The 12227-nt window shown below is 43.8% G+C and overlaps 2 pseudogenes; one reads left to right on the top strand and one right to left on the bottom strand.

Annotated features, from left to right (window-relative positions):
• Positions 1–1734: 1734 nt before the first annotated feature.
• Positions 1735–4771, top strand: LOC136785394 (uncharacterized; annotated as a pseudogene).
• A 3653-nt stretch (positions 4772–8424) lies between these two features.
• LOC136785396 (uncharacterized) lies at positions 8425–10285 on the bottom strand (annotated as a pseudogene).
• Between the last annotated feature and the right edge of the window lie 1942 nt (positions 10286–12227).

Below are 12227 nucleotides of genomic sequence, written 5' to 3'. Positions count from 1 at the left end.
CCACGCACGAGAGTGCAATACCAATTAGAACGTGGAGCCCTGTAAACTCGCGAGTCTCTGACCTTTGCGTGTATATATATTGAATGTAATAAACAAAAAGTGGTCTGTAATATATATATATTTTATTCAGTCTATATCACTCGAGAAACCTTCGGTTACTACAAAGATATATATATATATATATATATAGATTGCCAGCGCGAATATTTTCCCTCTTATTGCCAAGATTTTTCGAAAATTTTTATACACGCGGAAAGCAGCACGTATGTAGCGCAAAAGAGTGTCATATTTTCTCGGAGAGTCACGTATAGGAGCGCGCGAATCGTGCGTCGACTATGAAAATTTCAACTCCCACCGGGGTTCTTTCGACGAGACTCGACGCTGCGTCCTATGAGGAATCACACCGATACTCGATCCCGCGACAAACACGCTAGCTTTGAGATAATTTACGGGCAGGTTGATATATAGAAAACGAGAAAAACAACTTAATTACGTGGAGAGGTAGAGATTTTTCGTTTCGCCTTCTCCAAGCAATAAAATTCAAATAGTTGCATGTATAACGAGCAATTTAGCTACATATAGGAACACGAAGATTTCTTTAATAAATTCGTCTGTGCGTATATACATAGCGGACAGGGCTATAAATACCAGAGACATCGCGGATTATTCAAATCTCATGCAAATCCCTGGATGGCATTATCATTCAAATGACCATCTTGGCTTTTATTTACCATAAATGGCTAGTTACACACGTCGAGGAACGGGCGACGACGCGGATATAACTAGTGGATTCCCACGCTTTTCAGATTGGATAGCAACATTGCTTACTTCATTTCAGTTAACACATTTTAGATGCGGCCAATGATATAGCGAGTAGCTTTTCTTCCCCGCGACTAAACAGCCTGTCAAAGACGTAATGCCGGTGTATTACCGGCACATTTCGCTGTAAACGAGGAAATAAGCGGTGTGCTGCTACTTGCTGGCTGGCGATGCTCGCAAAGCTGCCGCCGAAGACGCCGAAGACGACGATGACGACTCGCTCGCTCGCTCTCGCGGCTAAAGCTGCCACTTTTCTGCAACGCGCCTCGCAATCAACCAGCGGCAATTCTCTCGATCTACGCTAATCGTTTTCGTTAATAATAATTGCGTAAGAAAACTTGGCAGATTCAACCTTTGCCACTTTTTTCACTCGAGACCCTGCAGCTTACACGCGAGGTGTAGTTGTCAGTGGTATATATATATATATATATATATATAGTAGACTTGCATAGGTATATGGTGTACAACCTGCAACCCGTGTACATATATACGTATGATCGCTGCGAGCAGCCGAAGAAAATTTTCTTCCACGGATTTAACGACGATCACCGATCGATCCCCGCAAACGGGAAAATTATGGCCTTCGCCATAATTCCCTCAATCTTTTGGCAGAAACTAAACCGCAACGACAACGCTCGTTCGTGCTTCGCCCTAGGCTACTGTATTTCACTGTATATATATATATATATATAGTCTTCGTTTCTTATATTTGTCTAAAAATTCTGGACCCCGCCCAAGTTATTCAGCTAAGAGGGAATAGTCCATAAATTAATCATTGGTCGGTGAAAAGAGAGACGTGTTCGACGACGACAGTTTTGCACGTGGAAGTTTTTATGGCTCCACCCCTTTGTGCGAATAGGGAAATTTCGAGGAAAGATGAAAATTGGTTGAAGCACACGTTGAAATTGCTTTCAGATGGTTGGCTTGAGGAAAGTTAGTAGCAACAGCGACATCTGGCCGTTGGAAAGGCCGGAGGTATGCCGGCCATACAATCGCTGGAGGTTATGTGTGGGAAGGACCATATGGACGTGCACCTCTCCTTCTCGCAACCCTTCGAAGGTATCGTTTCGTCGAAGGGCCAGCACGCTGATCCACGCTGCGTCTACGTTCCACCGTCCACCGGCCAGACCTTCTTCTCCTTCCGGATAGCTTATGCAAGGTACCTCCTCTATTATATATATATAATATATATATATGTATACACTCAAAATATACATTATTTAATACACATATATACATAAAGGCAGAAAATAGCCTTGAGAAAGCAGTTAAATATCTCAAGCACCCATCGCAACGACCTTTCAGATGCGGCACGAAACCAGACATGCATGGTCAATTCTACGAAAATACCGTTGGTCGTTCAGTACGACAAGGATTTGCTCGAGGTCTGGGACGAAGCCAAACGCTTAAGATGCGAGTGGTTCAACGATTACGAGAAAACGGCGTCGAAACCTCCCATGGTCATCGCTGACCTTGATGTTATACAGCTGGATTTCCGAGGTATCCAGCGGATTTTCAAGAAAGCGCTAAGTGAAATTAAGCGGCGTGCCTGCGGCCTTTGCGGTTAGCCGCAGGAGTATGACATGCGTTTTAATTCTACTACCACCAGCCGCTTTATTATATACATAATCCGCATAATCGTGCATCGTCGAGTTAGCGTGCGATGTAATAATTGTTAATGGACGTTTTTTAGGTGACAACGTTGACTGTTGGATGAAATTCAGCATGGCAAGGGTCCCTGGGCACCTCCCGTCTCGGGGATCGTCCCACTTGGATCCACGCTCACGCTAGTCGTCGCCATTAACGATTATCGAGGTAACGATCACCGTGTGAACTTTCAAGGTACACTTGCGTCCCCGTCGTTGTCTCGACGAGTTAAACGCTAACGCGAATCTTCTTCCTTTTTGCAAGGTGAATTCGACATGAGAGTCAAATCATGCGTGGCGTCCGATGGGGGTGTCCACACGATACAGCTCAGCGACGAGTTTGGTTGCGTTTTGAGGCCCAAGATGATCAGTAGATTCCTCAAGGCCAGAGGATCCGACGATCGAGCCACCGTCATTACCTACGCCTTCTTCCATGCCTTCAAGTTTCCCGATGCCCTTAGCGTTCATATTAAATGCAAGGTATGCACCGAACCTCCCCAGTAATCCAATATATATAACACAGACTGATGCACTTGACACGATTCAGAGCGTATAGGTAGAACCTAAGAGTTCTCAACCACGAGAAGTGTCGATTTTTTGCACGGGACATTTTTCCAACATTTTTCGTTCAAAGTGGTCCTATATGTGAAAAAATTGCATCTCTTCAAGTTATGTGGGTTGATGGACTTTTACGTTCCAACTCTGGAGTGCCACAAGTGTCTCGTTATATATACAGATTATACTGTAATGTAAAATTGATTATTTCCTGCCACCAGGTGGAGATATGTCGAAATGGTTGTTTGGACCACTGTCAACTGAGCGGATCAGTCGAGCATTATATTCAAGAGCGTAAGGACCAATTGATCCAACCACAGTACCCGCAAAGCAGCAGCAGCAGTACTGCAAGTCCGGTTAGCCACGCGGTGGAAACGGACAATAACGGTGGCAGCGTAGTCGATAACGAAGACAACGATGGTTCTCTGTACGACGATATCATACAAAATGGGGACGAAATGACCTCGATTGGTAGCCAGTTCCTCGACATTCAAAAGTCCGTACCGAACGCCCAGGCACAGACGAGCAATCGGTTACCGGCCCCGGTCATGGAACAACACGATGAGAACGATAATAGGCCGGAAGGAATCGATGTTTCGCGCCCATTTTTGGTAACGCTCTACATAGTATATGTGATATCAGTACTCTCTGCAGTTAGAGAACGTCACCATTTTCTCATAAACTTTAATTCTTCGACAAGTAGATAATCTTCGATCGGCCATGTATAACAGAATAAATTATGCATTTGATTAGTAGACTAGGATAATTTAAATTAGCGAAGAAAATTATTTTACTTGCGCAAAATGGTGATATGCTCTCGCTGGAATGGGTAAACCTGATCCCCTAAAAATGCCTGAAGGTACAAATGAAATAAGACGTATATCTTCGTAATTATACATGTGTAATATAAGCGATTATCTTGGACGTTTTGAAATGAGCAATCGATCGTTGGCAGGATCCACCGAGAGTGACGAGATACGACGGCGAGCACGAACAGTTTCCTTATGGACCGAGGAAATTGGAGGAGGACGCGGTGACTCCGGTAACGCCATTAACCACCGGGAGTTCCAGGAGGAAGAGGTCGATGGTGGTATCGGATCGGAAAGTACGGAGTGCCGACGTCGGCGTAAGCGGCATCTACGAGGTTATATCCGAGGCCGACCTGGCTTTTAGTCCAGACACACACGCGGAAGCCGTGACCGTTTTCCAGGGAAGAATTCGCGAGGAGGGTCGTCTACGGCATCTGCTTGCCCATGCCAGGCTTCAGCGCCCTCTTCATCGTAGTTGCTCTATCCGCCGTAGTGTCGGCGCTGGTGGCAGGCGCCATGTTGCATCGTCTCCAGGTTCAACGCGAGGTGGCCAGTGGCAACAGGAAAAACGGAAGCGTCGTACAGACCACCAACGGTTGGCTCCCTTACGGACTTCTACGCGTTCGCTGTGCTTCTCGACCTCACCACGTTGATCAAATTCAAAAAACCACAGTCGTCACGAATAAACCCGAAAGAGGCTGATCCCAATCTCACCTTTGAACCCCTTTCCTTTCCAGGAAATCCCTACTATACTAGATCACCTTGAATTTTTCAATATTACTCGTTGCAATTCGGAATATTATAAACGGTGTTTTTATGTTGTTGTTTGTTGTTATTGTTGTCTTTATTATCGAACAAAAATGGCAGGAATTGTAATGGTGTTCTTTGGGTGAATGGGTGTGTATGTTTTAAGGAGGAAGAGTATATAGCTGAGTAATGATCATTGAGAAAGCTGGGTAAATTGGGAGAGAAAGAGACTATGTGCAATAGTACACTGTACAAAGTATAGTAAGCGCGTTAAAAATCGTACGAGGAAGAACGATAGTGACTAGGGAATAATTAGGGAGTGTAATTCCGATTCCTCTCGATGAAATCCGCTGGAATCCGTAATGGTTCTACGTGTATTTATGAAATGCTTCTGTATAAGCAAGAGAGCTCTCTATTTTACGCGTAGAGACTCGTGTCGCTTGACAAAAGACACCTAATTGCATATCATTAACACATAATTCTATAATTCTGAATCAGTACGATATCGCTTTGTGCGAAACTATTTTCAAATACGCTTTCTTTATATTCTTTCATACTTTCTTCTTCGGACGATTGTACGTAATATATAAGAGAAGAAAACAAGAATAAGATTTCGGAGATGGTGAAATAGCGATTTGGCCTAAACGTTACGTTATAAAATTAATATTAACTACAGTAACAGTACTAAGAGTAATATTTTTGAGAATTACGGAAGGGCAATTATCATATTCTTTTTATTCCTGTGACACTCTTTTGTATAAATATTTATTTATACTATAACTGACGTATGAAAATCACTGATCTTTTTGCTCACTTAGGAATATCACTGGCCTCTTTGGAAAAATGCTCTATAACGAAGTACATCCCCCTCCCCCTTTCCGATCCTTTCTTTTTTCAAACCCTTTCCTAACTCAGTCTCCTTGATCCTGGACAAGTATATACACATGTAAATGCTGTATCGCGCACAAGTATAGTACGCTATACCTGAACTGTCTCTGTATTGAACCGATCAGTAGTATAGTCTTCACTTCAAATTTTTACTCAAACCCATGAGGCTTGGAGAAAGTTCGAGTGTAATAACCGTACTATCTCGTTATCGCTTTTTCTTTTGTTTTTAAGGAGAACCCGTAGACAAATAGGAAAATATTATTATTATTTATGATTCTTAGATAACAAACTACTATCAGAATTGAATTAATTGCATTTCTGATATGCCGGAAATACGTAAAAAACAATCAGAGGTGTATAGAGCAATATATATATACTATATTCTTTAAGAAAAGAAGCTGTCGTTACTAAAGAAGAATATGTATATCTTTTATGGGCGCTATGTAACCACTGTATGTCTTATTTAATTTAAATATGTTTTATGTTTCTACACCTCGAACGCGTAACACGTTTGCTGAAATATTGTCTCGTGAAATTTTCATAGCGTGGGATACGACAGTGGCTATACGGCAAGTATTTATTGATATTAAATAATACATACAAATTGCCAGACGCTTTAGTATTTAAGTTTAGTATTTATCGCATAAGTATACCTGCGTGTACACGTGTAAAAAATAAAGTATTGTATACCTATGTTCAGTAACGATAATTTAGAAAGTATTGAAAATTATATAGTATATATAATATATGTAAGTGGAATTTAATAATTTAATTAACTAAAAATTGGTCGAAACTCGAAAGATGAATGATATTTTTGTCTTATCTAACATCATTATTTTTTCTTTTGCATTAATGATTAATTTTTATACTGTAAAAGAGGTCAAAAGTTTAATTTGACGCTATAATTGAATGTCTTTTTCTTCATTAACATAGATAAATGATTATGTCAATAAATGTATTTACATAGGATGGTGAAGAATTCCACCAAATATGAACTTTTCATTCCTATTTATTTTTTATTTGTTTTAGCAAATACAGCAGTACAGTCATCGCGTTGATAGTAATGGGTATATCACAGGTATTAATATTATCAAGCTCGTTATACAAGTGTTAATATTTTGTCGAATGACACAAAAGGTTAATAATTATTCTTCTTTTCGTAAAAATTCATAACAAAAATAAAGGATTAAATATATTTCATATTAAACAATTAGCACAAATTAAATTAACAAATAAGGTAGGTTAGATTTATGTTAGATTTATTGCATAATTTTTCATTGCAGCATAGTATACTATTATTGACTATCGCATTGCTTACAATTAACGCAATGCGTGCACGGTCATTCTCACAGACTGCTAATATAATTCGCAGCACACAATCCAGAAGTCTTAAAATTAATCTATTAGTAAGAGTACACACGATTACAGTTGTATAGACACAGTATAATAAGCTATAATAATCTATGATGTTACTGTTAAAAAATATTGTCTATTCGGTACATGATTCAGTTTACCCAGTCCAATCGATTTGTTCAATGTGGAAGTGAAGTCTGATATAATCAACTTACAAAATGACGAAGCGAGAGGTTCAACAAGATTTATTTTCTCATTACATATGCGGGATAATCAGAACACAGTACCCTATTACAAGCAATTTTGCAAAGTCTCTGAAAGAAAGCATGGGAAAACTCGGCAAATAAGGATAGCCAAAGTATTATTATGTTACAGTGATTATTACGTAATTAGGTGATTCAGGTGCAACAATTATCCTTATACTGCACGTAAAGTAAGTAAAACAATATTAATATGATATGCAGCTTTTTGTTATACTGGTACGATAAAATAATTAAGTATACTAGCAGACGTTACAAAGAATTGATTTACAATTATAAAAAATGCGTACATTATTGACTGTGTGTATTATATAAATAATAAAAATTTCTTTACGCTATCGTATGAAATAGCCTCTGAAATGAACAACAATCTCAATTTAATGACAAGTATTTTTACGGCGAGATAAAAATCGCAAATTCAATTATTTCAGTGGGAAAATCGAATTTGTAGTATATACAGGATACTCCTGTCACTTTTTAGGGTCAGGCTATCATGTTTTTACGTTCCACCTATAAAGGCTCGAGCATAACCTCCAACGGAACGAAACAAAGAACTATTCCTGCTTTATTATAACCTCACGGGAATGGCAACAGAGACAGCGGAATACTGTAATTGTATATTCTAGGTTTAAGAAATGGATTCTTTGCTTAAACGGTACTGTAGCCTCTACGACAATCTGTCGACACAATATCCTAAATAAATATTGAGAAATTGTCCAACATTTAAGGATCGTGCACAAAGCATCCACGGCGTAGCGAGGAAGAACAATATCGGAAGGGAGAAGAGAATCCCGAGATACGATAACATTGCGGCAGAAGCGCAGTGTCGAGATGCTCGAGTGTCAGTGTTTATTTTGAGTAAGACGGGTGAATGGGTGCGAGTTAATCGATCTATCGACGTGCAGTGTATACATACGATACACTAGAAGAGACCTGTAGTACACGCGAAGAAGAAACCATGGGAGGTTGGTTGGGCCTATAACCGTTGTTTACGAGTAGCGGAGGATGAAATGGGCACGTAGCCTAAGCATACTATATAAGAGGGGTGATAGGGGGTGGGGGGATCAAGCAATGAATAGGAATAAAAACGTCGTTGCAGCGGCGAACTCGATCCGCCTTGAATTGGGAAGGTGTCCGTCGCGTGACGAAACAATGTTTCCTCGTTTAAATTCCTTCCGGCGGTGGCGCGGCACTGATGGGAACCCGTTGGAACACATCGGCCCAGTCCCGGGGACGATCGACCGAAGAAACCGACCAACCGAAGATATAAGAAGATCGAAACGTCATTGTTCTCCAGCGGGGATCGCCGGTTTAACGAACGAGTCGAATAAATTCGTTGGGTCCTTTTTAAGAGTAAAAGCACGTTTTGGAGGAGGGCTTCTTGGGAGGAGGGTCGTTGCAGAAGGTTTTCTTGGATTTGTTGAAGGGCCTGAGGCGGATGCAGAGGTAGGTAGAGAGCACGCAAGAAGCGAGTAATACGCCGAGCAAAACGATAAGGGTAATGGCAAAGCCTGGTGTAGTCATGCAAATCATGCTAGAGCTGCTGGCGTTGTCGCTCCTCAGTGGGAAGACCATGGTAGGTGCGTTTGCTTGTTCCGGATTGGCCTCGTCGATGGAGAAGGTCAAGTCTCCGGTGGAGACCACGCGGATTATACGATTCACGCCGACTGCCTTCTGCGGTGGCGTCACATCTCGGGACTTCCGTCTCCTCTCGTCCCGGGGACGAGCCGCCGCAGCTTGGAGATACGCCTCCAGTGGCAGAGGGATCGACGGCAATCCGTAACCCGACGCATCGGGCACCACACCGGCGTGATGATGAAGATGGTTGGTCTCGAGGAGACCGGAAGTGGGACCATCGAGCAACGGCGAGGACTCCGAGCACTGCTCCGGACACTGATACCTGCAGATCTGTATGGTACACTGAAAGTGGACCTCCATGGAATCCGGGAACTTGAAAGCCTGGAAATGGGCATAGGAGAGGACCGACGCTGATGCTCCGAAATTCTTGATCTTCGTGAAGCGAGACATGAGCTTTGGCCTGGTGATACATCCCCTCTGATCCACCAACTGAATCGGTGCGCGTTTCCCCGTCGTGGGCCATACAGTTCCTCACGAGCATGTCGAACTTGGAATCGTCGTCCTTGATGGCCAGGACCATCGTCATGGTCTGACCGATCTTCTCCAATCCGGAAACCTCCGAAGCCCACGGTCCCTTGCCAACCTGTATCTGCATCCAGCAGCCCAACGTTGTCACCGGCAAAGTCCGCTCTCACCCACGTCGAGCATATCTACCGGGAAAGGTCTGAAGGTCACTGACTTCCTCGTAGAGATCGTGCCAGGTGCACCTGAGCTTCCTGGCCTGGTCCCAGACCTCCTGAACCTGAGGATCGTACTGTACAACGATGATGTTCTCGAAGTAAGTACCAGAGCCGGACTCGGCACCGTAACCATAGAGGCCATTCTCGGTATTTCCGGCAGTTCCACACGCGTGGATGCTGATCTCGAAATTCACCGATGTTCTCCCCAGTCCAGCAGGTAGGTGAAACGCAGTTTGACGTTGCTGTAGTGACCCTTGCTGAAGACGATACCGTAGAAACGGTTTGTCGAATCCCAGATAAACTTTCATCAGGTTCTTCTCGCACTTGACGTCCAGCGAGATGATTTTTGGCATGTCCGGTGTCAGAGCTGGCCATGGTTCAGCGCCCACGGCGGTGCTACCACTTCCGACCGTGTAAATCTTATCCATGGCTTCCGGTTGATTCTTGGTTACTGTTGCTACCGCTGCTGCGGCTGCCGCTGCTGCCGCCACGGATGCTGGTGGAGGGGGAGGTGGTCCGTGATAAGCCACGTTGTGATGGGCCTGGAATGGGCCAGTCCCATTCCTCCTCGACCTGGTGGAAGGGACAAAGGATGACCTCGGTGACCTCCTCCCCCCTGCTTATAGTGACTTCCACCCGATGCATCTTTCTCACCCAACGAGTCCAACGCCAGTTGATCCGAGCTACTCACGTCCGTCTCTTGCCTATTAAGCGCAGAGTTCTCGTTTCTCTGCTCCTCACCTGGAATCGCCTCGACCACCTCCACCTCTTCCGCCAGAGCCAGCTGAAAAATAATACAACCACTGATCAATTTGCCCGGCGAGACGAACCTCTGGCAAAGTACCGTAAATCGCAGGTGCTAAAATCAAGGCGTGGCTGGGGATACACATTTGCAACGTGCATCGCGGCGAGCGTGGGCAAAAGTGGTTTCGGCCATTTTTCGAAAGTGTCCCATAATCGGCCGCGTAACGTCCCATTTACTCCCGTTCACACGAGATACTCCCGGAAGCGCAGACCTCCCAGAATTCTCCCCCCTCTTACCCTCCGCGAGGCAATACTCGCACCACTTCCTTCTTATCGTGAGAAAATTGCGGAAAAATTGCTCACGGATGTCGCGATTTCACGATACGCACGGACATGCGTAAGATAATTTCGGTGCGCTTTTTATTTATTACGTTCCCCTTATGACTTATCGTGTGATGCGATTGATAGCGTAGTCCTATATATAAATATACTCCCCGACATCAAGAATACTTAATTACTATTACTATATATACGGGAGAGGGGAATTGGGTACGATGACAGACAGTCGGTTACCGGATAGACGCGTTCCACGGATATCTGCTAGACAAATGGCGCTATCTTGTGTCAAGGAAGGGTCGGGACGGATGCCCGAGACGAGACCAGTTTGAACTCCCGTCCCGACGCGTCGGTACGGGAGAAGGAGTGCACATTCCTTGCAAGTCGATACAGAAGCCTAAGGAGCGAGATAGAGAGATAGAGAGAGAGAGAGAGAGAGAGAGAGAGAGAGAGGGGGGGGCAGTGTGGGGTGGGGATGAGAGGGGGGGGGGAGAGACAAACTCGTTCGTCCATTCGACGAAGCAAGGAGACCAGTTTGAGACGGAGGATGGATGTGGAGGCACAGAAGGGATTCGTAGTTGATTACGTCACACGTGACCCTGAGGCATAAACGGGCCAGTCGTGTGTCGAGCGCGGGTCAATCGGCCAGCACCGAGAGTCGAGACCAACTGCCTTTAACCATCCCCCCCTTTCCGCCCATCTAGTTCCCACCCTCCGTCCCACTCCAAGCGACGATTGTGTCGGCGCGACACCCAGTCTCGTCACTGCGTCCCATAATTCGACGAAGGCCTACTGGGTCACTCGCCACTCATGAAATTCGATGACAACGTCTGCGACCAATGACGAACTGCATCCGCTCCAGCAACGGTAATTGCAACCGTCTACCTCTCCCTCTCTCTCTCTCTCTCTCTCCTCATTCTCATTTAAGCACAGTGTATACGAATAATCAACTTAACTTTATCTCCCCACCACTTTTGCCCTCCCAAATTTCCCCAATTTTCTTATCATCGTCGTACCAGTATTACGTACTATTTATCATCGCGCTATTGGCATTTTCTGCTCGGAGCTATTTCTTCCTATCTTAATTGCGCATCTAGTATCTGCTATCCAAACACGGTGTACGTGTGCCCGTTAGATTAGCTCCATTTATACGATTCAGTCATTGAAGCGTCCAAACGCGTCGATAATGATAGCGTAAATTCCCCCGAAGATAGATCAATTTCTCTGTCGAAGTTTTTCAAGGCGCCTGTCCATGTTTTTCTGAACGTAAAAATGATAAAGTATCGTTTTCCTGCATTTCTTTTCTCGCTCGATTCAGCGATTTAAGCGCGCACGCGTTTCTCCCAGTGGACACGAAGAAGCATCCTCGCTTCTTTTATTTCGAAAAGCAAACCTTGTTGGATGGTACTCGGGGACAACATCGTTTCTCAGTTTCTTCCCAAACGGGGAAAACGGGTACTGAATTATGTTGCGGGTATAACTGTTATAAAGTCGATGTTGCCCCAATCACTTTATCGCGTGGCTGTTCGCGGCGACGAAAGAAAGGAGAGAAGAACAGATCGGGAAGAATAAACACGATGAATTTGAATATTGCTTATATATATATATATATATATATACATGAAAATCCAGACAACTGACGAATCTAAGTATATATAATCGTATTTACTATACAGGGTGCCACTTAATTTGCCCTATAAACGAATAACTGCATTTATCCTCGTAACTATATATAAGAAATATAATTTTTTG

Source organism: Prorops nasuta, unplaced genomic scaffold (assembly GCF_024137725.1).
Source record: "Prorops nasuta isolate Cenicafe-Biocafe unplaced genomic scaffold, Cenicafe_Pnas_1.2 PNAS00314, whole genome shotgun sequence".
In the NCBI taxonomy this organism is placed as follows: domain Eukaryota; kingdom Metazoa; phylum Arthropoda; class Insecta; order Hymenoptera; family Bethylidae; genus Prorops; species Prorops nasuta.
Note: the sequence above shows the minus strand (reverse complement) of the source record. Positions and strands in the feature narration are given on the sequence as shown.